The sequence below is a fragment of the Octopus bimaculoides genome, chromosome 2 (assembly GCF_046866305.1).
Source record: "Octopus bimaculoides isolate indiv1 chromosome 2, ASM4686630v1, whole genome shotgun sequence".
Classification (NCBI taxonomy): Eukaryota; Metazoa; Mollusca; class Cephalopoda; order Octopoda; family Octopodidae; genus Octopus; species Octopus bimaculoides.
In genome coordinates this window covers 126179265-126207230 of record NC_142929.1, presented here as the reverse complement: position 1 = coordinate 126207230, position 27966 = coordinate 126179265, and the positions used below count along the sequence as shown (strand labels likewise).

At 36.9% G+C, this 27966-nt stretch overlaps 1 protein-coding gene across 4 annotated transcripts in view; it reads left to right on the top strand.

Annotated features, from left to right (window-relative positions):
- The window catches only part of LOC106867206 (uncharacterized), a 96827-nt gene that overhangs the window by 37106 nt on the left and 31755 nt on the right, over positions 1-27966 (top strand). The window contains exon 1 of one of the 4 annotated variants that reach the window (XM_052965576.2): positions 13405-14789. The exons of the other annotated variants lie outside the window; for them this stretch is intronic. The gene's annotated coding sequence lies outside the window, so the exon portion shown is untranslated. Of the gene's footprint in view, positions 1-13404; positions 14790-27966 lie in introns of those variants that run through there. 4 annotated transcript variants of the gene reach the window in all.

Sequence of the window (27966 nt, the reverse complement as noted above, 5' to 3'; positions counted from 1 at the left end):
CAGCTGTTAAGATGGCCTCTGACTGAACTGAATTCATCTGTTCTTTGACAGGTCTTGATTTCCATCTCGCAGAGTGTTCAACAAACTCCACCACCCTTAATATTCAGACAGGCAGAGACTTGCACATAAATATATATCAAGAACACCATAATCCTTCGAGTGTTACAACGTTAATCTTTTACTCTTTTACTTGTTTCAATCATTTGACTGCGGCAATGCTGGAGCACCGCCTTTAGTCGAGCAAATCGACCCCAGGACTTATTCTTTGTAAACCTAGTACTTATTCTACCGGTTTCTTTTGCCGAACCGCATCGGTTGTCAAGCGATGTTGGGGTGGGTGGGGGACAAACACAGACACACACAAACATACACACGCACATACATACATATATATATACATATATACGACGGGTTTCTTTCAGTTTCCGTCTACCAAATCCACTCACAAGGCTTTGGTCGTCCCGAGGCTATAGTAGAAGACACTTGCCCAAGGTGCCACGCAGTGGGACTGAACCCGGAACCATGTGGTTGGTAAGCAAGCTACTTACCACACAGCCTCTCCTGCACCTATATACGTTAGCTGATAAAAATATAAGTGGGTGTCTCAGAAGCGAATCGAATACTTGACATCCATGCTTTATGAGCCAGACACGGTCTCCTATGAATGTACTTCTAGCGTGCGTACACCCCACTCCCACACATGGACTGTATAATATGAGTATGTACCCCACCCCCATATATATATACCCTGGTGAACATGGTATATAGGTACAATCTCGCCCTATGTACTATGTAATAAATAAGGACGTCTAAGTGTTGTAATACTGACACACCCAGAATTATAACATGTCTGTGGAATTTCCTGGGAAACACTCTCCACTTTCATTCTCCCATTCAGGGGTTTTCGGTTTGTATTATCCTTTATGTGATGATGTTCTCTTCCTCTCTTTCAAATATATATATATATATGTGTGTGTGTGTGTGTGTGTGTGTGTGTGTGTGTGTGTGTGTGTGTATATATAGATATATATGTATATATATATATATATATATATATATATATATATATACACACACATCTTCCTTTGTCCTCTGTCTCTATTTTTTCTGCCTATTCATATATTATTTCTCTTTGTCTCTCTCTGCCTTTCTCAATATGGGCGTATGCGCGCGCGCGCGCACACACGCACACACACACACATAACACAGCACATAACACACACACACACACACACACACACACACACGCATACACATTCAAACAAACAAACGTCGATGCTTGCGGAACGAATGAAATAGATAACACGCAATACATGTTTGTGTGCATATATAATACGTATGGGTGTATATGTACGTATGTAATACGAACGGATTGTTTTTACTGTATGGTTCCACGTCAACCATACAATGCGTATCAGCAATGATACGTATGTAGTTGACCGAACAGCGAACCGAACAAGGCTTTGGTCGGTCCGAGGCTATAGTAGAAAACACTTTGCCCAAGGTGCCACGCAGTGGGACTGAACCCGGAACCATGTGGTTCGTAAGCAAGCTACTTACCACACAGCCATTCCTGCGCTCAGATGTGTTTGGGTGTCTGGAGGTGGGAAAGGATGTACAATGACCGGGACTGAGGGTATTTGGGGGATTTTTTAAAAATTTGTTATTTGCTTGATGTTGAGTGACTGTTGATGTTGCTTGCACACATATCTGCGACGCATGGAGTCGAAGTGTAACTGTATGTTCTTAACAGTTTTAACTCATCACTAAGTTTGTCTGTCTGTAAGTGTATATGTGTCTGGGAGTGTTTCGCGTGTTGTGGGCGTGTGTGTGTGTATGTGAGTGTGTGTAACCAACATTACATTTTTGCGCAGGATAAACAAGCACGATATGGAAATGTTTTCTCATTAACTTATCAATCCAATCAAAATTATGTCTGACTGCTACATAATTTGTATAATCACCGCTCTTACTATTATCTGTGAGAAAATATATTTGCCGACTTCACCAAAAACAACAACAATAAATCCAATGGGAATGGTATGAGAAGAAAGCTTTTATATGTCCTTCGTTACAAAGATATATATATTTTGAGGTAATGTCTTGAATTAGCAACTGCCTACAAAGTGAGTAGCAGATTGCTCTGCGTTCCAAAGTTGGTTAGACGATAGCCAATTCCTATGTATGGTTCTGCAAATATTAGACTAATTATACCCGAGTCTATGGAACTATTGTTCTTAACCCCACAGCCTCACCTGTAAAGGAAAATTGCATACCGAATTCGAAATTAAATTAAGTTTAATTAGAATTAGATTTGCTCAAACTAAATATAGATTCATAAACAAATAAACAAATATACATACACACGCACACACACACACGCACATGCACACACACACGCACACACACTCACACACCACGTATATATAGAACACTGCGCATGTGAGTAACAGGTGGTTGGATGTCTGCAAGTCTGCAAGATTATCTGTTTTTCGTCACCGTATTTCTCATTTATAACTGCGTATATTCGCAGTTCCGCTATTTCTGGTTCTTTTCTATAAACGCAGAAGATAATTTCTCATGTTCTCTAGAATTCTTCAAAAATGAACATACTGATAGCCATAATTTCACGCATGCGTCATACATCTTTACGCCTGCACATATATTAACTATTTGCATACATCCGTACATGTGTGTGTGTGTGTGTGTATACATATAAATATATACAAATAAGAACATATATATATGCATAAACACAGATATATATATATAACCAATGTGGGGTGTATTTAATTCCTTACTCGATAATTCTAAGGAATTTCTAAAAAAATATTTGTGTGTGTGTGTGTAAAATCGGCATGGGGTGTATTGAATTCCTTATTTGATAAATTCTTAGGAATTTTGAAAAAGTATTATACATATATGCTGACGTTTACAAAATCTTTAATATGTAGGTTTTTAGCCACATTTACAACATGTTAATATCCAGCACTATACTTTCAAGTACCTGACATTTACAAATGCCTTACTTAGCTGAATTACCTTCGATCGATAACATATCGAAACATTGGCGGCAAACATCAAAACTATACAAAGTCAGCTTCCGGCTGAACTATATATCTAAGACATTTTTCAAAGAAACTGGTGACTCTCTAGATCTCAATCATAACATGCTGTTCTGTTGGAAAATCTATACACACATTCTAAAATTGTTCTCGGATATTTCTTATATTTCTATTAAGCAAAATTCTGCGATCAGGTACCATATTTTCTTTCTTTGTATCACAGCATGGTGAATGATTTCCTTTCTTAATAAATAACACCAGTTTTGTAGATTTCAGTGGCACTGCGGGAGCGGACACATTTATATACGTGCATGTTGGTAATGACGATGATGATATGTGTGTAAGTATGTGTGTAAGTATGTGTTATATGTGCGCGAGTGTGTGTGTGTGTGTGTGTATTTACGGCTGAAAACAATGAGGCGTTACTCTTGAGTTTCCACGTGTAACGTTTCTTCAAGCATAAAAATTAAACCGTTGCATCTTCTTAAACTTATTCCCGACTTTCCTCCAGCCCCTATAAGGTCGGGGGAGACAAGCTCAAGGGCCGTCCTGGACAGCACACACTCTAGCTATTCCGCTGTTTCTGGCACTGAAAAAGAGAGTCAATTTTTGAGCTAATATGGGTCTCTTGGTTTGAATCACTATTCTTGGTATCAGTCATTTAACTTGACTTAACGTGGCTAATGCTTTAAAAAAAAATTACAAGCATCACACGATATCACAATATTTTCTCCATAAATCCAATCCAAAGCATTGTTTCTATGCAAGAAATCAATATTATTAAAATGGAAGTAAAGTTTGTTATATATGTTTAGGTATATATACGTTTGAGTGTGAGTGTACGTATGCATATATAGATGTTGAGGTGGTGGTGAACTCGTGCAAAAGTGCGATTCCAGTGTAGCCTTTAATGACTCTAAGTATATTAATAAGCCTGTGTTTTCATATAATGAATGCCAATGGGAAATGTCAAGTGGAGAGAGAAAGCCTAATAAGTAATTATGATTATATTGGGATTTTTTTCCCTTGAGAATCGAAATCAGCTTACTATTGGTTAGTCTGAATTTTATTGAACTCTAGAAACGAGCAAAATCAGTTAAGATTTAATCAGAATGCTTGGGCAGTGAACTAAATGAAGTGAAACATTTAGTCGGTGTTCATCGCTTCGGCCATATCCTCCCAAGAACTATCTTAGATAATTATATAAAGAAAACCATGCATATTTTAGTGATATTGTGAATTAATCTGTGTGGCTAACAAAAGCTTGCTTTTTTTCAACCATGTGGTTTCGGGTTTAGTACCACTACGTGGCATCTTGAGCAAGTGTCTGCTACTATAGCTCCCGACCAACCAATGCCTTCCGAGTAAATTTGGTGTGTGTTCCCTCACCATCGTTTAATAACCGATGGGAAGAGCAGTTGGTTCTTATTGGTATGAACCCTGCAAGTATAGTCCAGAGACATTGCTCTTTATGAGATGGATTCGGCATCGTTATAAGTTTATATTATAATAAATCGTCGGCAAATACGTTGTCGAATCTGTTATCAATTAACAAGTAGGCACAGTAAAAACAGCACTATAAACGGCAATGATTTCTATAAAATTGTTAAATTACAACTGAACCAAATATGGAATTACATTAGTGTCGAACAAAAGCCCACAACGTTGAAGACATAAGTAGGAGAGAAAATCTGCGATAAAAAAAATAAATAAATGAATATGTAAACATTAAAATTTTCAGAAGGAAACATTATATAAAATTAATTTATTAATTATATATCTGATTCCAGTAACGTATAGTTATAGGAAGAGAATGAACCCTATACTGATGCATATGACGTTTACTTTCGTTTAATACAACGAACCGTACTTTCGTTATTTTGATGGGAAAACGTTTACGAAAGGAATATAGCGAAAAGGTTTGCAGATAAAATAATAAAACTTTAGCCAAGGAGCTTTTATTATTCTTTGCACTTAGAGACGGATCAGGGAATATTGCAAGAGAGTGTTCTCATAGTGTGGGGAGGAATTTTTCTTTAGTTCCATGTGCTCTTTTGTTCGGATCTTGACTTAAATAATCAATCGTCCTTCAGTAGCAGTAAATTCCGTGCGATCTGAATCCGTGACCCGGTTTCTGTTTTCACTCGTTGCTAATTCACTTCTTCTGCGTCGTTGATACCAATAGAAAGAAAATGTATTAACACCTCATGTTCTCTCACACTCTCTATAGATTTGGTGCTTTGTGCCAATCAGTAGATTTTTACTTAAACAGGGAGACTGGACTAGCTAGCAACATATATCATTCAGTTGAATACCAAACTGAACATGGTATAATTAGAAAAGTTTGGTTAACTAATTAGATTGTCATGGCAGTGACATTTGAAGCGATATATTGACAGGGAAAGGTCAACTTAGCACGGCAGGTAACAAGAAGATCAAGGTCAGTCGACAAAATATCTCGCTTAACAGGATTAAAACAAAGTCCTATTAATCTTCAGAACATGATCTATATACGATCAAGGGTATTTAGTGAATAGATTGTTCGGTAGGAGTAACTTCCTAGTTGAGACAGCTTCAGATTATCGTTTGCTTACTCGTAATTCTATTGAAAATAATACTCTTATTTCTAATAGTAACATGAACTTCTTTTCACTTGATACACTCGACCGTTTTGTTGGAAAAACATTGTTAATTGTATAAATTAGTCTCGAGTGTTTATCTCTAAATCGTATCTTTTATATCGTTTTCAACACTAGGCAAAAATCCTGAATTTTTTTAAGGAAGGGGGCTGGTCGCTTACATCAACCCTAGTGCTTGACTGGTACTTATTTTAATCGACCCTGAAAGGCAAAGTCGACCACGGCAGAATTTGAACTCAGAATGTAAAGATGGAGGAAATGCAGCTTGGCAATTTTGTCCGACGTACTAACGATCCTGCCTACTCGCCGCCTTAATTGTGTTTTGTATATTAACAAGAAAGTAATAACACTGTCTGTTCCACTAGTTCTTGACAGAAATGTCTAAACTTCATTACAAAAGGGATTATTAAGCGAACCTTTTTTATCGTTTCTAAATGCTAGTTTTCTAATCTTTATTTTCTCACAAACACTTTAGTAACTGGCTTATCAGCAGTGTATATACATCAAGATACACAGATGACTATTTTCTTATTTTGTGATTAAAAAAAAAAAATTATATTCATCTAACGTTTTCCTACAACAGCCGACAAAATACTTATATAATCTACAAGATCTTAAGTTTAAAAAAACTGGATCGTATCTTACAGAATATACAGTCCAATTTCTTTTTCTTTCTTCATCCACTCCTTTCTTTTCATCTGTTTGCACAAAAGTAACCGAGACCAACACTGCTACTTTCAGTACAGTTAAAGGTGAATCTTTCGTTGTGTCCTCTCTCAATATAAAAGTGGGTGTTTCTTTTCATCTATAACACAAAAAAGAAGTAAAGGAAACGATGAAAGGAAACAAACAAAACGGAGGATGTCACTCAAAATAATGCTCCTTGAATGAATGTGAATTTCAAGCATATGATTGCAATTTTCTTTAGAAGTAAATTATTCTTCAAATATAAAAGAAGAATGCTCAAAGAAAAAGGGTCTCCCTTTCCGGGTTCAGACATGATTCATTATTAGCGGACGATGAAGGATGACTGATACCTTTCACGCTTTATGGGTATTAACTAGAAAAGATGAATCCCAAATGCTGTTTTGATTATTGCATTTAATGACTTAGAGGAGGAACGGGAGATCCCATAAACTTTTTCAAGACTTTCATGACTTGTGGGGAGGGAACCTATCTTTAGATGGAAGGCTTAAATGCACCAAAGAGCCAGGTGGTAATATTATAAAACGGGCAAACTGCCAGAACCGTTTGCACGCCGGACAAAATGCTTAGCGGCTTCTCGTTCGTCTTTACGATCTGAGTTCAAGTTCTGCCGAGGTTGACTTTGCCTTTCATCCTTTCGAGGTCGTTAAAAAAAAAAAGAAGGCACCAGTTGAGCACTGGGGTCGATATAATCAACTTGCTCGCTTCCCCAGAATTGCTGGCCTTTTGCCAAAATTTGAAACCAATATTATAAACCAGACGACGAATTAAGCTTAGCAGCGAAAGTAGGAATAGTTTCAAGAACTACTTCTACACAGTTTCCAGTTAAAAAATGCCATTCACAAAACTTCAGTCGACCCGAGGCTTTGGTAAAAAGATACATGCCCAGGTATCGAACACGGAAACTGATACTAAGGGAATTGCTTAACCACACAGCTACGCTTACTAGTTAACATAAGTTGGAAATTTTGAATTTGATATAGTACTAATAATTTCCTTCTAATTTTGAGACAAGGCCAGCAATTTTGATGGGAGGGGGAAGTCGATTACATCGACTGCTGTACTTGATTGATCCATATTTTACCGACCCTAAAGGATGAAAACCCAAATCGGCCTCGGTGACATTAATAATAATAAAACAGTGGAAATTATAATTAAATAAATTAGTATGTTATATAGCTTAGTAACACTACACAGGTCACAATAAACCAAATACTACTCAAGTTAACATAACAATATATTGAATCTCTATCAAATGTATTATTATTATTATTATTATTATTATTATATTAAAGCATTTCATGGCCGGCTTCAATAATTGAACGATACTACAATGCAAACTGGAACAGTCTTATTAATAGAACTGATTCTATGTTGATACATAAACAGTGTTTGGCACTGCGCTACAGTGGGTGAACGAATAATAAGAGTCTTCTGTTCTGTTTCTTATGAATTCAAACATGAACAAACAATGTATTTATTACCACGGTGAAGCAATCGATAGACTGCATTTTGGTTAGCATATCTCGATGTCTCATCCAATAGTTAAAGACAAATTGTTGCTGTTGTTACTAGTACCGCCGTTGCTACTGCTGTTGTTTAGCACCAGGTCTTGATAAAGTAGACCTATGGTCAAAGACGTGGAAGCGCAATGGCTCAGTGGTTAGGGGAGCGGACTCGCGGTAGTAGGATCGCGGTTTCGATTCCCAGACCTGGCGTTGTGAGTGTTTATTGAGCGAAAACACCTAAAGCTCCATGAGGTTCCGGCAGGAGATGGTGGCGAACCCTGCTGTACTCTTTCACCACAACTTTCTCTCACTCTTTCTTCCTGTTTCTGTTGTGCCTGTAATTCAAAGGGTCAGACTTGTCACACTGTGTCACGCTGAATATCCCCGAGAACTACGTTAAGGAGTCTATGGAGTGCTGAGTCACTTGCACGTTAATTTCACAAGCTGGCTCTTCCGTTGATCGGATCAACCCTCGACGTCGTAAGCGACGGAGTGCCGACAATGGTCAAAGACATTCAAGTTGTGTCCATCTCGTCTTTTTAGATTTAGATAAGACTATTATATCATCCAATGTGTCGTTTTCTTTTTATACTTATTAAGACGGCAAGGTGTGATTTGAGGGAGATTTGGTTGCCTATTGTCGCAGGTCGGGCGACCACATTGAAAACTCTTCTGTTTCGCTAGTTAGGTAAAGGTGCATTGAAAGTAGCCGACGAGGTCTTCATAGTGTTATACACACACACACACACAATTTCTTTATTACCCACCGGGGGTTAAACACAGAATGTACAATACAACTGATTGGGGTCAGTAGTCCGATATGATTATACATAAAAGTGACTTCAAAAATTTTAATAAGATAATATATAAAAATCGAATGATATTAACAAAACAAAAAGAACGACACAAATGAAGCGATGATAGGCCACGCTCCGACTCCACAAGCCCCGATCTATCGCTGGTACCCTTTTTTTTCCTCCTCTTTTTTCCCGTCTATTCACACGGTTCCTTGCACACAACACTCGTGCAACATGCTTCCATCTTTTTTGGAACGTACACTCCGACAGACATCTCTTCCCCAGCCACACCTTTTCAAAATAAACGCAAATTGTGGCCAGAGATAAAGTTGCCTGTCTTACACACATACACACACGCACACATATATATATATATGTAGCACGTTTATTTCACTTTTATTATCCTGGTACTTGTTTCAGTTGTGATACTATTTTTTGAACAGAAATGATTGCGCTCTAACTGCGTAAAATCCAGATTTTTCAGTTATTAGTTTTCTGACGACGTTAACATTGAAACTAGAAATAAGACACTTCATTTCCTCCGTAGGTGTGTTCTGTGACAGGTCATGGTTGACCACCTAACCTGGGTCACAACGATGTTATAAGAATGAGATCATTTGTGGTGGAAGAAATTGTGATGACTATTGCGTTACTGAGAGGGTGAAAGATGAGCGCTCGAAGTTGAATCGTTATTATCGACATATATAAGACTGGCAGAATCGTCAGCTCGTCGGACTAAATGCTTCGCATCATTTCGTCGTCTCTCTACGTTCTGAGTTTTAATTCCGCTGAGGTCGACTTTGCCTTTCATCCTTTCAAGCTCGATGAAATAAGTACTCGTTGAGCACTGGGGTCGATGCAATTGGCTTATCCCTTCCCTAAAATAGCTGGCCTTGTGTCAAAATTTCAAACCATTTAATCTATGATCAATAGAAGATATTCTATCATACTGCCTGTAATCCTATTCGAGTATTGAAGCCGATTTCATACCCATATAAAGTAACTTTGATGTGAATGAAATTGTAATAGAAGACTTACGTTTAAGGATCTGGTTTCATTAACAGTAACCGCAAAGGTACGTCTCTGTGCATCGAGATAAAGGCGAACTTATGACAAAACAATCAAGAAATATGCAATGCCTTGTGAGTGAACTTAGTAACTGTATGGAAGCCCGTTGGAAACTGTATGGGAGCCCGTTGTATGTATACGTGTATGTTTGGATTTGTCCAACATCTACTCACCGCTTGACAACAAATGCTGGTTTATTTATGTCCGTGCAACTTAGCCGTTTGGTAAGAGAAAATGATAGAATATGTACTTCTCTTAAAAATAGGTACTAGGGGATATTTGTTCGACAAAACCCCTCTTTGAGGCGGTGCCCCAGCATGGCTGCAGTTCAATGACTGAAACAAGAAAAAAAAACATACATGGCGCAGGAGTGGCTGTGTGGTAAGTAGCTTGCTTCCTAACCACATGGTTCCGGGCAAGTGTCTTCTACTATAGCCTCGGGCCGACCAAAGCCTTGAGTGGATTTGGTGGACGGAAACTGAAAGAAGCCCGTCGTATATAAATGTGCTTGTGTGTCTGTGTTTGTCCACCCCACCCCCCATTCCCCACGATCGCTTGACAATCGATGTTGGTGTGCTTACGTCCCCGTAACCTAGCGGTTCGGCAAAAGTTGATAAATTAAGTACTAGTTGTGTACTGGAGTCGATCTAATCGACTGCCCCCCCCCAAAAAAAAACAATTTCGGGCCTTGTGCCTAGAGTAGAAAAGAATATTTAAGCCAATTACATTAACCTTCTTCGTATTCTTTAACTTTAATCGCTTAGTGTAAACGCCGCACCATTGATAAGTATTTTCCTGTAAACTAGTCAGACGAATTGTATGTTCTATAGTTATATAACGTCTCACAGAAAGATAACAAAATGAATGTAATCAGTTACGGAGCTGTCTGCGAGTGTTACCCTCGAATGATTATTGATATAGATTCTGATCCGGTTCATAAATCGAGCGTTAGTAACGAAGTCTATTAAAATACTGCATATTCTCTATAATATGTATGTATGCAGTGGATAGATTCATATATCTTGGAATTCAGAACGCGCTAGCACACATACACACAAACACACACACACGTTCAAATATCTTAGAATTCAGTACGTTTACTGATAGCTATAAGTCACTGAGGTTCAGTAAGCGTGGGTATAATCAGACATATTTTCGTATGTTTCTTTATGTACGGATACTTTGGCATCGCTTGTGGGGGGTGGGGGCGTATATGCATTTAGTTTGGATGCTCTTGTACCAAGATGTATGGAATGCATATGATTGACTGTTAGTTTAAACGTTTTCGAACACAAGATCCGACGTATTTTTGATCAGATTTTCTTGTTTAAATTTCGCAATAAATAATATTTTCTAATATAGGCACAAGGCCAGAAATTTCGTTGGGATGGACGTCTTTGAATGTAGAGAACCTAAGCAAATTTCGAAATATTACACACACACATATATATATATATATATATATATATATATATATATATATATATATATATATATATATATATATATATATATATATATATAGAGAGAGAGAGAGAGAGAGAGAGAGAGAGAGAGAGAGAAATAATACATTTCTAAATCTCTCAGATTTTTGCAGTAGTGATACGATAAAGTAGTTTATGCTGTCAACTTAATGTGACAGCCCCATGAAGGGAATAATACTACTGCTATTTAGCCCTAGGAAGCAGTACCGCTTCCTGTCAGCCTTGACACATTTCCTGTGTCCTTATGTTTACAAGGGGGAGATAAGCACCTCCACCCAGCTAAGCCTGCATCCTGAGACCAGTTTCTGAGTTATTGCTCGTCTTCAGTCTGGAACAGCATGGCTTGCTAGTTGGAGATGCCTATCTAGCTCTTGTAAACATATGATTATTCTAGTATATATATATATATATATATATATATATATATATATATATATATATATATATATATATATATATATATATATATATATATATATACATATGTATCGGGCGGCTTTTAAGCTAGCTCCTGTGGAGGGCTCTTCATTAGTCCTTGTGCCCGACAATGACATTTCATGCATTGAGTACATATCAAATTTTATTAAACTTGGACAATATTTTTCAAGCAATGAACAATTTTCATTAAAACAATATGATTTGTCCACTTGGAACTTATTGCAAAGCTGCATGATAAACAACAGTTCCACCACCATCGCCACCACATCAGCCATATGCACACCATTCAGACTTCTGACGCCACTACCATCAATGTCTTTGATTTCGCCGCCTTCCCCTCCACCACCTTCACCACTGTCTTTCGCATTTCTTACTCTCACCGTCATTCCTGACCGCTTCGGCTACCACCACCACCACCACCATCATCGCCGCCGCCTCCGCCTCTATCACAAACAACTACAGCTCATACTATTACTATCACCCCATTACCATCACAAAAAGGCTAAATGTTAGTTCAGTATATATACACACACACACATTATGTAACACAATTGTATAAATAACACAATGATGTATAGAAGATAATATGACCAAATGATTAAGAAGTTCGTTTCGCAATCATGAAGATTCAGTTTCGATTTCGTTGCGTAGCATCGTAGGCAAGTGTCATTTTCTATAACCTCGAGTTGACACATACTTTGTGAGAGAGTAGAATTGGGTAGACGGAAACAGTGTAGAAGCCCACCGGATGGATTATACCTGGAAGTCAAACGTTCAGACTGTTTCACCTTGATTCCACCTTTAAATTGTATTATGAGTACATATATCTGCGGAGTACTCAGCCACTTTCACGCTAATTCAGTGAACCTGGTAGTTTAGTTCATCGAACACCTTTACACTCATGACCGGAAATTCTGACCGAGATTCACCCAGTTAATAATATATATAGTAATATAATGAAGTCCATTGTTATGTTGAAGTTTTACTTTGGTAAACAGAAATATTGTCAGTATAAAGTTACAGTAAAAGCTATGGGTGTAGAAATATTTTGTTCTCAATAATGGGTGAATGAAGTGATATCCGGTGTAACGCATTCATTTGTAGTGAAAAAGAAATTATGAAAAACCTGTTCATTTACTCGCTACTGGGAATTTTTGTTTCATAAAATTATTGTAATAATCTGCTACATAACCTTGGAACAAAGTTGGGAAATATTTGATATAAAAGATATTAGTTTTATGTAACTATGTATGATATGAACTGAATCTTTGAAATATTTCTTGCTAAGCACGAAGTCTCAGGAATGTGTGACCTTTGTGCTTTTTCCCAAGATTTTTTTTAACGTTGGTGTTGTTAAGCTCCCAGGCTCAGCTTTGAACCAGCTGACCTATGGTGGGAGACATTTCATCTGTTACTACCCCCTCTTTATTTTTCTGACAAGGTACCCTTCCTTTATTAGCAGTGTTGTTTAGCAACAGTTCAAATGTGAACCAACATATATATGATTAAAGACCAGCTGCGATCACCCTGTCTTAATTTATTCTTCGGATATAGTGCCCTTTCTTTTTAAAGCACTAAAGGTATAATTTGTGAGAGTTTTGTTGCTATTTCTAGCAGGCTTCCTTCGAGCACATTTTCCTTGATAAGTTTCAAGGTCAGCCTCGATCGAGTAAATCTCTGATGAGAAGCGTTCTACTTATGACTCTCCTGTCTTTCCATTTCAAACAATATATATCTACACAACATGTAACCTTCCGTTTATATACACAATAAGATGGAATTTAAAGGAAATTTTGTTATTATTTCTAGGAAGTTGAGCGACCAGTTTACAGGCTCTCTCGTTATTACAGTATCTTTAGTTGGCGATCCTTCGGTATTGGTATGCAGAGTGCCGGTATGAAGAGACATCATTCACCCATTTTTTTTTTTCAGCCTAACCTCTTTACCTATATCACGAGGAAACGTTGTTGGCTAAATAATGTCGTCAATAAATACCGAAGGATTGCCCTTTAATTTCCATTTTGAGTTCAAATCCGCCGCAGTTAACTTTGCTTTCCATTCCGCTGAGATCGATAAAATAAAATACCAGTGTACAACTGGAGTTGATCCAATCGACTAAACCACTCTCATCAAAATTGCTAGCTTTTGCGTAACTCTGAAACCATTACCCTATCCGGCCTCCTTTATTTAAAACAGTATTATCTAATTTGAGAGATATTTGGCTACTATTCCTAGCAAGCCGAACGTCCAGGTACAGGCTTCCTCGTTTGTTTGTTAGGCATCGCATTAATTATAAAGTCGGGAGTGTGCATTAAGTGGACGTGCACTTGAGTGTTCGTTGGTTTGTGTTAATACAAATGCAGAGTGATCAGTGGCTTTTCACAATGAGAATGGTAGCTTCTTGGCATTCTTTTGGTTACATTGTTGTCTAATTTAACTTTAACAACCTTCTTTATTAACTTACGTAATTTACACGTAGGGAAAGACATATAAGCATGAGGTAATTAGATCAACTTCTAAATCTTCACATGAACACAGAACAATTAACAAAACCACTTTCATTGTAAACAGATTTTTGGTCAGTCCGTTTCTGTTTCGTTTACGAACTCGCCAACCTCCTGTCGTATTCCCATATATGTATAAGCTGTCAAATGTATCTAGCAAAGCTGGTGTGGGAAAAAAAATCTACAATTTTAATCGCTTCTGCCCACCAGTCCTTGTGAATTCTTAACTAACTTTTTATATACTATGTCAGTTCACAAGATTAGAAGCGCGAATGAGTGGGTGTTAAATGAAGCAGTTCAACACAATACTGTTCATATTGTATTATTTTATTTATTTTTTTCGTACCCAAGTTAACTAAATGTCATTCCGTAGAGAGAAAACAATAAAAACAAATACAAAAGGAAAACAAAAGCAACGAAGAAAATGTGCTGCAAATTTCAACAAATTATTTCACTTTGCTGTTTGGTCGCAGTCTTTCTTTCCAATTCTGCTTGCAGTCCAGAGGAGGCCAGTCTTTTTCGTATTTTCTTCAACCACTACACATGTTTGAGGAAATAGGATTTCAACTTTTCTTTTCGCGGTATGTCACCTGTTTGTTGATTGTTATTCTAAGCTTTTATAATAACTTTCATATCGACCGATTATTCCATGTGCGAAATTTATCTTAGAATTTATTGATTTTTATCAAAGCTAAAAAAGAAAAAAATTGTAAAGCGAACAAAAAAATTCAACGCACAACAAAAATCTATTTTCAACTCATTAACCTAGATTTTTGCACTGAAATGAAATGTAACTACGCCAAACCTGGTCTTTACACAAGAATATGTGTATTTATATTTGACGATGTGTGTGTATTCATATCTCTAGATAAGTTTATATCTAGCTAGCTAGCTATCAGTATACGTATTTGTGTGTGTGTGTGTATGAGAGAGAGAAAGAGAGAGAAAGTGTGTATACGTTATCTCTCTATATATGTGTGTGTATAAAGTGTGATAATGAATATATACTAAATTTGTCTATCATATATATATATATATATATATATATATTTCTGTCTGCATCTATCAGTCTGTCTCTAAGTCTCTCTTTCTCTCCTCCTCTCTGCATATATATATATATATATATATAATGTGATGCAAGCAGGAAAAGTAGAACTCAAGACATCAGTATATTCATTGATATTTAGCAGAAGCAACAGTGACTCGGCCCTTGAGACACTCTGTTTCTTCTGCTAAACATTAATAAAAAAAATGTGTGTGTTTGCTCCCATCCTACCGCTTGACAACCTGTGTTGGTTTGTTTACGTCCCCGTTACTTAGCAGTTCGGTAAAAGAATAACCACTAGAATAAGTACTAAGCTTTGAAAATAAAATAAGTACTGGTGTCGACTTGTTTGACTAAACCAGAGCTGGCCAACCAGAGGCCCACAGCCCACAGACTTTTATCTTATGGCCCTGTTTGATACATTCTTGAAATGGGTTTATCTAAACAAACATTTTTTAAATTTTATCAAAAATTAAAGATTGTTATGAAAAGTAAAAAAGAAAGATACTACTGTTTTTGCAATGATGATATTTCATGTTGAATCAACGATCATTCGTTCATTATTGTAATAATAGGATGAGAAAGCAAAATGTTTTCAATTCTGTCAGCATACAAGCGGCCCTCAAAAAACTTTCTGTGGTTAAAGTAGCCCCGCAATGTAATTTGAGTTGGCCAGGCTTGGACTAAACCATTCAAGGCAGTGCCCCAGCATGGAAACAAAAGATAAAAGATATACAAACATATACATATATATATATATATATATATATATATATATATATATATATATATATATATATATATATATATATATATATATATAGAGAGAGAGAGAGAGAGAGAGAGAGAGAGAGATAGGCGGTGAGCTGGTAGAAACGTTAGCACGCCGGGCGAAATGTTTAGCGGTATTTCGTCTGCCCGTACGTTCTGAGTTCAAATTCCGCCAAGGTCGACTTTGCCTTTCATCCTTTCGGGGTCGATAAATTAAGTATCAGTTACGCACTGAGGTCGATGTAAGTCCCCTCTATGTTTAGCCCCTTGTGGGCAGTAAAGAAATAAGATAGATAGATAGATAGATAGACTGACAGAGATAGGTAGGCTGGTTGGTAGTTGGTAGGAAGTGAGTATGAGACTGTGTCTCCATATGTGCCTGTGTGCAGTTATAATGAAATAAACATTTACAACAGAATCAATTTCTTGGCCTTTTATGATAGGCATTATTGATTAAAGACTGGGTATATAGAAGTCTTATCGTTCAACTCTTTTTCAAGGACGTTTGAGAGATCAGTGAACCAGCCACAGCTGGGATTCAAATCTGCTTGTACTCTGAAGTTTACCTGCAGTTTAATCAATGCTACAAAACACACACACACACATACATCTTTTATGTTTTAATTTTTTACTTGTTTCAGTCATTAGATTGTGACCATGCTGGGACACCACCTTGAAGAATTTTCTGTCAAATGAATTAACTCCTGCATTTATTTTTTGTTAAGCCTGGTACTTATTCTATCGGTTTCGTTTTGCCAAACCACTAAGTTACAGGGACATAAACACACCAAAACCAGTTGTCAAGCGGTAGTAAAGGACAAAGTGGGACTGAATTCAGAACCATGCAGTTGAAATGCAAACCTCTTACTGCACAGCCATGCCTGCATTTACTGCACCTCTACAAATATGAATACAGATACACACACACACACACACACACACACACATATTTTCATGTACTCATGTTAGGTATACATACACAAAACCAGAAACGACACTAATTATCTGTGTACTTTCTGGTTTTGCATAGTCTAGATTCCCAAGATTGGGTCTAAAGCATTTAGTTTCGTAACCAAGTGGTTGAATAATCATTGATATAAATCTAAAGTTACAGTCTGCATATTATAACTACAGACTGGTAATCCCAAATTTCGTATTAGTTCACAATAGATGTTTTGCTTTTTCAGTTATATTGAGAATACTTTAACATATCCACATATACATCATCATCATCATCATCGTTTAACGTCCGCTTTCCATGCTAGCATGAGTTGGACGATTTGACTGAGGACTGGTGAACCGGATGGTTGCACCAGGCTCCAATCTGATTTGGCAGAGTTTCTACAGCTGGATGCCCTTCCTAACGCCAACCACTCCGAAGGTGTAGTGGGTGCTTTTACGTGCCACTGGCACGAAGGCCAGTCAGGCGGTACTGGCAACGGCTACACTCAAAATGGTGTATTTTATGTGCCACCCGCACAAGAGCCAGTCCAGGGGCACTGGCAACGATCGAGTTATATGTGTCTGTATATATATACATACATATATATGTATGTATTTATGTATCTCGATATTAGTATTTTTGATCAATAACTGATGAAGAATTGGGGTCCTTCTGTCCTTGTCCTATGTGTATATTTTGTAGTATTTAATGCATTTTTCATTTATGGAATAACTGAATGCCACACATCCCGACTTTTGTTAATATGTATGTATGTACATACGTACATACATCCAAATTCATTCACAAGGCTTTGGTTAGCTTGGGGCTACAGTAGATGACAATTGGGTGGCACCTTGGAAGTATCTTCTACTATAGCCCCAGGCTGACCAAAGCTTTGAGAGTGGATTTGGTAGACAGAAACTGAAAAGAAGTCCATCATATACATATATATATATATAAATATATATCATCATCTTCATTTAATCGACTTAAAAAAATTGTTAAGTAACTAGAATATATTCCTACTTTTCATAACATGAAACCAATGGTAGTCCTAGGCGTAGGAGTGGCTGTGTAGTAAGTAGCTTGCTTACAAACCACATGATTCTGGGATCAGTCCCACTGCGTGGCACCTTGGGCAAGTGTCTTCTACTATAGCCTCAGGCCAACCAAAGCCTTGTGAGTGGATTTGGTAGACGGAAACTGAAAGAAGCCCATCGTATATATGTATATATGTATATATATATATATATATATATATATATATATATATATATATATATATATATATATATATGTATGTGTGTGTGTATATGTTTGTGTGTCTGTGTTTGTCCCCCCAACATTGGTTGACAACCGATGCTGGTGTGTTTACTTCCCCGTAACTTAGCGGTTCAACAAAAGAGTCCGATAGAATAAATACTAGGCTTACAAAGAATAAGTCCTGGCGTCGATTTGCTCGAACAAAGGCGGTGCTCCAGCATGGCCACAGCCAAATGACTGAAACAAGTGAACAAAAAAAAAACACATGTATGCATATATTTCTTATGAGATTTATAGTTATATTTTTTATCCACGTGCTGAATCCATGCCTGTCTCTAAAGTGGCAAAGCTCTTTTGTTGATGACATCACTTGAAGTTAATGCTCTTCTTAATTGGTTGTGGGGTGTGTGTGTGTGTGCGCGTGTATCTGGATAAACTTACGCTCACGCAGTGGGTATGTCTGTCACTTAAGAACACAAGTGCATGCGTGTGTCTGTGTGTTCCATGCATGTCATCAGGTCAGGAACTCCAGATGGGGAATCGCCACAATTTTTGAAAAATCTTCATTCTATCTCTTTGTGTGTTTGTATGTATGAGCATCCATATGCTTATTTATATGAATATGGAAAAAAGGGAAAACTGTGTACAAAAGAAGAAAAGAAAGAGAGAGAGGGAGAGATGAGGAGATGTAAGATGGCAGTTTTGGAATTTAAAGGTCTTTGAGTTCAGTTTTGGTCCCCCCCCTCCCAAAACTTACTGTTATGATCCATGTATATAACTTCATAGTCATTACGTCAAGGATGAATGATTGTTACTAAAGATTAAAGTTATGTTTGAAGTTAAAAGATTTGAGCTCGAAGAAGATTTTATTTGAGAAAACAATGATCTCGCTCGAAAGTCCTTACACATGCCGCGGGCACATGTGCCAGAAAGGCGACGCTGGTCACAGGTGCCATTACGATTTCGCTTTCGCTTGCCCCAATAGGTCTTCGCAAGCTGAGTTTCATGTCCAATGAAGGAGACGACGTTGGCATGGGTGCCAGTCGTCTAATTTAATTTGATTTCGATTCCAATTTCACTTGCCTCAACAGGTCTTCGCAAGTGGAGTTTAGTGTCCAATGAAGGAAGGTACGCATAAGTGGACTGGCTGAGGCCTTAGATTTAGGTCTCACTTGGCTTGATGGGTTTCTTTCAGTTTCTATCTACCAAATCCACTCACAAGTCTTTGGTCTGCCCAAGGTTGTACCAGAAGACATGATATTAATATATAAGAAAAAATGATATTAAATTTTGTTTAAGAAGTAAGCAGTTTGAAATTGATGAATGAGAAATAGTGTCTGTCAGAGAGATCAATTTTTGGGAAATAATGATTGGTTGATATTCTGATAAAGAGTGATTGATATTTTACCTTTGAGAACGAAACATAATGAGAAAAAGGTATATAATTAGGAAGACATTAGAAACTTAGCTTTGTTTTTTTATTAACGATGCTATAAACTTTGTACAACTAGTGACTGTTGCAGTAAGCATTAATGCAAGCAGGAAAAGAATGTATTAAGATTCTCTCTTTCTCTCTAAGGTGATGATGATGATATAGAAAATTATTTATATTCATTCTTACTCATAGTCATATTTACAACCATAATCATCAGACTTCCTTGCAAATATTTGCGTTGCAACCTAGAAATGCTGGTGGCTTCTAAAAAGAATAGAAAAGTCAATTTGCATCTTGTCTAATCAATCAATGAAAATAATCAATTGCCAGTTTTAAGAAATTGCTTGTTTCAGTTTATATATATATGGTCATGCGTATGTATGCATATTTCATCTTATATCTTTTACTTGTTTTAGTCATTAGACTTCAGTCATGTTGGGGTACCACCTTGAAGAAGTTTTGTCACATGATCTGACCCCAGTACTTTTTTAAGTTTGGTACCTGTGCTCTTTTGCTGAACTGCTAAGTTATGGGGACATAAACAAACCAACACCACTTGTCAAGCAGTGCTGGGGGAAAAACAACGATGCACACACACACACGTGCACACGCACACACACACACACGCACGCACATACACACATATATGACAGGCTTCTTTCAGTTTCTGTCTACAAATTCTTCTCACAAGGTTTTGATCGGCCTGAGGCTATAGTAGAAGGCACTTGTCCAAGGTGTCACACATTGGGACTGAACCCAGAACCATGTGGTTGGGTAGCAAACTTCTTACCACACAGCCACACTTGCATGTTGAAATGAAAATTTAAAACAACTCCAAGAAGTTACACTGATTAAAATTTCAGTATAGTTACTTTTATAGTGTGGATAACTAACTCATTCAGCATTATAACTGTATTTCAATGTTGTTAGTGCCTATGCACTGAATAAACTGCTTGTGTGAAATGTGTTTTAAAATATAGAATGAAAGAATATAGAAAGGGAATTTGTCTTTAAATGATAATAAAGAAACCAAAATGCTAGAAATAGAATCAAAAATATAAAAGGAAAAGAGGGAAATAGATTTCTCAACTACAACAATTGGCGTATCATTAAGAAATATTTATAGGATGGTCACTAGTGAATAGATAAGGTTCGTTTGTACAGAGTAGAGAGATAAAACTGTCATCTGTTCTAGGATATCAGATGAAAACAAAAAGCAAAGTGAAATGGAATAAAATTAAAATAGAAATGACTTGACTTCTCACATCAGACAATATTATATTCTGAATGGAAAGCTAAATTATCTGACATCAAACACCCAATCCGTTGCTTAACAGTCATTGTATTTTTGTCAGACAAATGTTTGTCGCCCTTAGAGATAACATTTATAATCTATCTTTTACTGCAGGGCTAGCTTGTTAGACATAAGATGTTCTTTGTTTTTCTTCTATTGTATTTAGTTGACTAAACAGCTGCCTCTCCTGTTACATCATTTTTAGTTAAATTTGCATGAAAATAATCTAGCTGTCATTGACCCAAAAGATTGTCTGATCTAGACTTCTAGACTAAACATGCTCAAGGTTTTTGCATCAGAACACATTTTTTTATATGCAACAAAATAAAAAAAACTGTTGGCTAAAACCTAATGGGTGGAAAATGAACCGAATCAACAAAAACAGTTTGAAAAAGGAGAGAAAAAGCATTGAGTATGTAGCATTTTCACTTACATTGATATATAACTAGAATCAACATAACTGCAAGATATTCAGTAACCAATACTTGGAGGAACAGTCATGCATAATATGTAAACAATGCACCATTTGAGAAGCACAAACCATCACTACACAGGTTTTACTGTTTCACTGATTTATATATGACTCTAACACCATTTCAGTTATATGTGGTCTTGGGTTCAGTCTCACTACACAGTAGCTCAGACAAGTGTTTTCTACTGTAGCCCCAGGACAACCAAAGTGTTGTGAGTGGTTTGGTATATAAAAACTGAAAGAAACTTGCATCTATTTGTATATAAATGTATAGTGGTTCTCAACTGTCATTAATATTTATGTGCAAGAAATTGGTTATATACTTCTACAATATACATGTTGTGCATGAGAAGAAAACCTATGAAGCCGAGCAAAATCACAGTCGTGGCAGACGCTGGTGTCACGCAAATGGCACCTGTGCCTGTGGCACGTAAAAGCACTTAGGAAGCATTAGGAAGGGCATCCAGCCATAGAAAACCATGCCAAATCAGACTGGATCCTGGCACAGCCTTCCAGTGTGCCAGCCCAGTCAAACCGTCCAACCCATGCCAGCATGGACAATGGACATTAAATGGTGATGATGATTTATATATACGTATATATCTATGCTCTTGTGGCTAATAAAAGTTGTAATTATTATTATTATTATTAACTGAACACTATAGTATCGTATTACCATGGGAGTATCACCATTCCATAACTGGTTATTATTACCTGACATGCCATGGAAAGGTGAAACTCAAAGTGTAATATGATAGATACTTTATAATGTTTGGTTAATAATAAAGAAAAAATATATTATGCTCTGCAAACAAGCAATAACTTATTTTTTCCTTTATATTTGCTTCAAATTTGTATATGTGTGGGTGGGTGGGAGGAAAGATGGGAAGTTAAGTTGGCAGAATTATTAAAGTGGCAAATAAATTGTTTTATAGTAATTTTTCTAGCTCCCTTTGTCCTGAGTTCAAATCCTACTGAGGTCAACTTTGCCTTTCATCATTTCTGGGGTCAAATGAATGCCAGTCATATACTTGGGTGAAATGATTCTACTCTCTGTTTCTGTTTTCTGGAAGAAATTTGTTGTGTCAGACCTTGAGCAGGATAGACTCCACCAGGTCTAAAAATGCCCAAGACATACCATATGTTATGATGACATTTTTATGACTCTATCATAGGAGTTAAGGGCCCAAAGATAAGGCAAAGCAATATCTGTATATATATCCTCATCATCACCATCATTGTTATAATACCCACTTTTTCATGATTGCATGGGTCAGACAGAAGTAAATTGTCTATGAGTAGATGCCCTTCCTGTCACCAACTCTTTGCCCATGGCTGGACATGTTTCTCAGAATAGCCCAATGTTCTACAGTCAGGAAGCAAACCGCTGAGTCACACTGCTAAATCTGCACATACCGTGTGTGTGTGTGTCATCGTCATCATCAGCTCATCCCTTGAATCCAAGGATTGATTTCTCATCCTAGACAAATATTTGGACCATTAATGCCGGTGGTAAATATGGTTAAAAAAGTCCAATCCTCATACAGAACACACAACTGAATTGGCCCCATACGAATATCAAAGTCAGTTGTGGTTGCTGCTGCCTGGCCTTCCATTGCCATTGTCTCTCATCTTTTCTTATTCTTTGTCTTTGAAACAATATTATATTATTGTTTATGTTTTGTTGGTAACTGGAATGGTTGGTTATGTGTCTGCTTCAGAGTTGACTTGAACTGATCTTTGTAGTGTTGAAGAGATGCTCCTCATTATCTTTTCCTGGTTGCCAGTTTGCTGAAGAGGATTTGATGAGGAAGTCATTCATTGTTCATCCTGATGACATGGCTGGCCTATCGAAGATAATGTTCAATGATTAAGGATTTGATGCTCTGGTTATTTGCTCTTTCTATCACAGAGTTATTGGAGACGTAGCCAAAATACTCAATGTTTAAAGCAGAGCCACAGGCTGACTCTCCCCTATCAACCAACAACTCCTTAACAACAGACCAAGCTGAAGAAAAACCTCTCGTATTGTTATGGCTAGATGTTCTCATTGGTTTATGGTAGTAGATGAGGGAAATGCCATACTTCACAGCTATGAAGGTGTGATTCAACCATAATTTAGAATTTGCAGTTTCATCTCAAAATTCTGCCTGTCTCATGCTCCATACATGTGTACACACATATACGCATATGCATTTATGGCACTCCACCATTTCTGCACCACCCACACAACCTACCTGACATTCCATTTTATAATAATAATTTTTTACATTGACACTCAATTACTCCTCTTACTGGTACAAGGCTGCATACTTTAGCAGAAGGGTGTAGTTTATTTAATCAATTCCATTTGTGGCTGGTACATTTATTGCCATGGAAAGATGAAAGACTAAGTCATTCTCACTGGAATTTTTTAAATTCTCATGTAAAAGAATTCCACAAAGTATTTTATCTAAAATCTTACCGGTTCTGTCTCTCTGCTGTCCTCCTACACAAAAACATAATAAGGTGTGAGAAGTCATGCAAGCTTCAGCACAGGTATTACTCGTTTACATTAACTCTAGTTCCTGATTGGTAATTATTTCATTGCCTTGTCTCCAGAATGATGAAAGGTAAAGTTGACTATTGTAGGAGTGAATCATCATCATCGTCGTTTAACGTCCGCTTTCCATGCTAGCATGGGTTGGACGATTTGACTGAGGACTGGTGAAACCAGATGGCTACACCAGGCTCCAATCTGATTTGGCAGAGTTTCTACAGCTGGATACCCTTCCTAACGCCAACCACTCCGAGTGTAGTGGGTGTTTTACGCGCCACTGGCATGAAGGCCAGTCAGGCGGTACTGGCAACAGCCACACTTGAAATGGTGTATTTTACGTGCCACCTGCACAGGAGCCAGTCCAGCGGGACTGGCAACGATCTCCAAAATATTTTGTCTTCCACACCACTCATACCTTGTTAAAATCTTTCTGATTGATCCTCGTCAAAATCAAGTTTGCCATTAACATTCCCTCCATTGTGTAGCATAGAGTAGAGTTGGTTTGCTAGGATCACACTGATCTGTGGTTTCATTTTCACATTACTAATATAAAGTTCCAACCACTTTGTTAATGATCACATGACTGACCAAGCTATCACCACAGTCCACTTTTTCAATGTTTTAGCCTTCAAATGACACTGCCCTACTGGCTAGATGAGCAGGCCTTCATTCCCCTCTGATCGAAGGGGGACTGGAGCAACATGAAATGAAGTGTTTTGCTCAGGAACATAATGCACCACCCAATTGGGGAATTGAACCCGTGGTCTAGTGATCATGAGTGCAACAACCTAACCGCTAGTACCTGACCAAAATCTTAAACTCTGCATTCAGAAGAGTTATGAACCAGAAAATCATTGACAACAGTCACTTTGTGTTCTTCCTCTGCTACATGACTATTGCCCTTGTTCATAGAACTGGGAAATCTTTCATCTGCTGTCATTTGTTCTAGACATCTACCAAGATTTCAAAAGTCAAGTTTGGTGTGTAATGTGTAAAATGTGCAAGGCTGACAATCCAAACTAGTCAGTTTGCATCTCATATTGTCATTTACTGCCAATCTTTTATCTCAGTTGCTATCATAGGCTTTTCTCAATTGCTATTTATTGACTTTTCATCTATTCTACCAAGAGAGTACTAACAGTAACAATTTAACATTAATATTTTAAGTAAAGCAAAGGGAGTGAACTGGCAGAACCATTAGTACACCGGGCAAAATGCTTAGAGGTGCTTTATCCTTTCAGGGTCAATAAAGTAAGTACCAATTGAGTACTGGAATCAGTGTACTCAACTTAATCCCTTCCCCAAAATTGCTGGCCTTGTACCAAAATATGAAACCAACAGTGATATTATAAGTTGTGGGTGTTGTGGTGAAGGCCCAGGTCTACTCTGATAGAGAAGACTCATGATCAAAAGCATTCCGGCCATGACCATCCACTCCTCTTTAAGCAGAAGAAGGGCTGCATTGTCTAATGTGTCCCCCTATTTTGCCTTTATAGATAGTAGGTTGTGATTTGATTGAGATTTTGCTGCTATTTCTTGCAGGTTGTATGACTATGTGGTGGCTCAATCATAGGTTAGGTCAGTGCTCCGCAACCTTTTTCCACTTGTGGTACACTTATATTCTTTTCAAAATTCGGCAGCACTAACAATATAACTAAAAGTATAGGGTAAAAAAATTATATTCGTGTTACACTGTGGCACATCTAGCATCGTCTCGTGGCATACCAGTGTGCCACAGAATACTACTTGTGGAGCACTGGGTTAGATTGATAGCCTCTTGGTAGAAATGTTAGAGGTGTGAGTTTATTTAGTTACCTGTTTCTCTTATTTTTATGTTCAACCTTCACCAATGCCAAATTTTCCTTTCATGGGTCAAGAATCGATATCAAAGGTTCCTAGAACACTCTGGAACTAATCCAATTAACTCTACCCTTTTGCCCTTTCGCTCTTCCCTATCAACCTCTGGCCTTGTGCCAAATGAAGGAATTTCTATTATGATTTCTTTGACTCAACACAATACAAATATCTTGTAGAGTCAGCTAAAACATTCACCCTACTAATTAGCTGTTAATTGTTTTATCTTCAAAGTCAATCTCAGAAATGTATTAGCTGATAACAAATAATAAAATAAAATAGAAATATTCTTTATATCTGGAATAGATGAAAAACAAAAATAATAGATTTTAAGTGTTCTTGTAGCTTCACTAGTTCATCTCCTCAACCACTGTTTGTTTAATGGCAGTTGTGATTATGATAATACTAATAAGTGTTTCCAATTTAGGTACTAGGCAAGAAATTTGTACAGAATTGGGAATAGTCACTTCTGTTGACTTCAGTACATGACTGATACTTTATTTTATCAGTCCCAGAAATATGGAATGCAAAGTTTACTTTGTCAGGATTTGTTTGTCAGGATTTGAACTCATTGTTTCTCTTGTCTTAACTTGTTCAGAAGTATATTGTGCTTTTAACATTATAAACGTTTAAAGAGAATTTTCTAGGTCAAAAATCCATAGCTTCTGGTGTTTAAACAGCGCACATATGTTGTATTGATTAATGTTATTATTGAAGAGCTTGTTTCTATTGCATAATTCAGATACTTATATGTTAATATACGTATCATATATGTGTGTGTGTATATATATATATATATATATATGTATGTTTATATATAAATGTGTGTGTGTGTGTGTGTGTAACCTATATAGTAAACATACAAACAGAGCAAGTTTAACTATTTTCTTGTAATCAACTTTTGAACTTTATTTGGGTGTCTGCATCACTTGACTAATCTCAGAGAGACAAGTAGCCAATCTTTTTATACATTCAAGAAATCCAGTAGCTACAGAGAAGTGGAGTGACTAATTTGCATACCATAAATCTTTAACACTTTATTTTAATATCAGCAACCTGTCAACAGGGATCTCAGTCCACACAGAATCTAAGTATGGTATAATATATGTAGCCTAAGGACAGGCTTCTTTCAACTTTCATCTACCAAATCCAAATCCATTTTTCTAGGCTTTGATTGGCCCGAGGGCCCAAAATGGCATTCAGTGGGACTGAACCCAGAACTAACATGGCTGGTAAACAAACTTCTTAACCACGTACCTGTAACAGCACCTAATTCTAATGACAATAAATGGAACAAAAGAGACAGGAAGCAAAAACAGCAAAAAAACAACCCACAAGATTAGCAAGGCAGTAGTGGAAGGTGGTGGTGGTGGGGAAGAGCATCGTTAAATCTCCCAAACAAACAAGAAAATAAATGCCTTGTCTCTAATGTATTTCGTCTGTTCAGTTAGATTAGAGCAATTTCTTCAATGTTAACCTGTATGTTCCAGTTTTCTTCTATTAGTTTCACTTTACCTTGGTTCATTAAGTACACAGTGGATCGATTGTTTTCTTTTTAAAATAACAACAATGATTGGACATTGTTTTATATCTTCCTCTTTCATGCCCTACTCTCTTTCTTTCTCTCTTTTTCTTTCTTTCTTTCGTTTTTTCTTTCCCTTTTTCTCATTGCCTGTCTATAGTTATCCACCTATTTGTCTGAATAATCATTTGTCTGTCAATCCTTAATTCTCTCTCTCTCAGTATATATACATTTGTATGTGTGTATGTATATATATATATATATATATATATATATATATATATATATATATATATATATATATATATATATATATATAGTGCACATAAGTGTATAAAATATGCGTGTGCGTATGTATACATTTAGATATGTATACATATGTATAGATATGTGTACTTGTACATTCATACTTATCTACTATCATCCATATCAACCTGCTGATCTCTCTCTTTCTCTCTCACTCTCCCTTTATCTATTTATCTCTTTATCTATCTATATGCTCATTAGTTATCTCATTAGTTATCTTTCTTCATTTGCTCACTGTCTGAAAACACACACACACACACACACTCAAACAAACAAAACGCTATTTTCAATATTACTTTCAACATACATTAGAT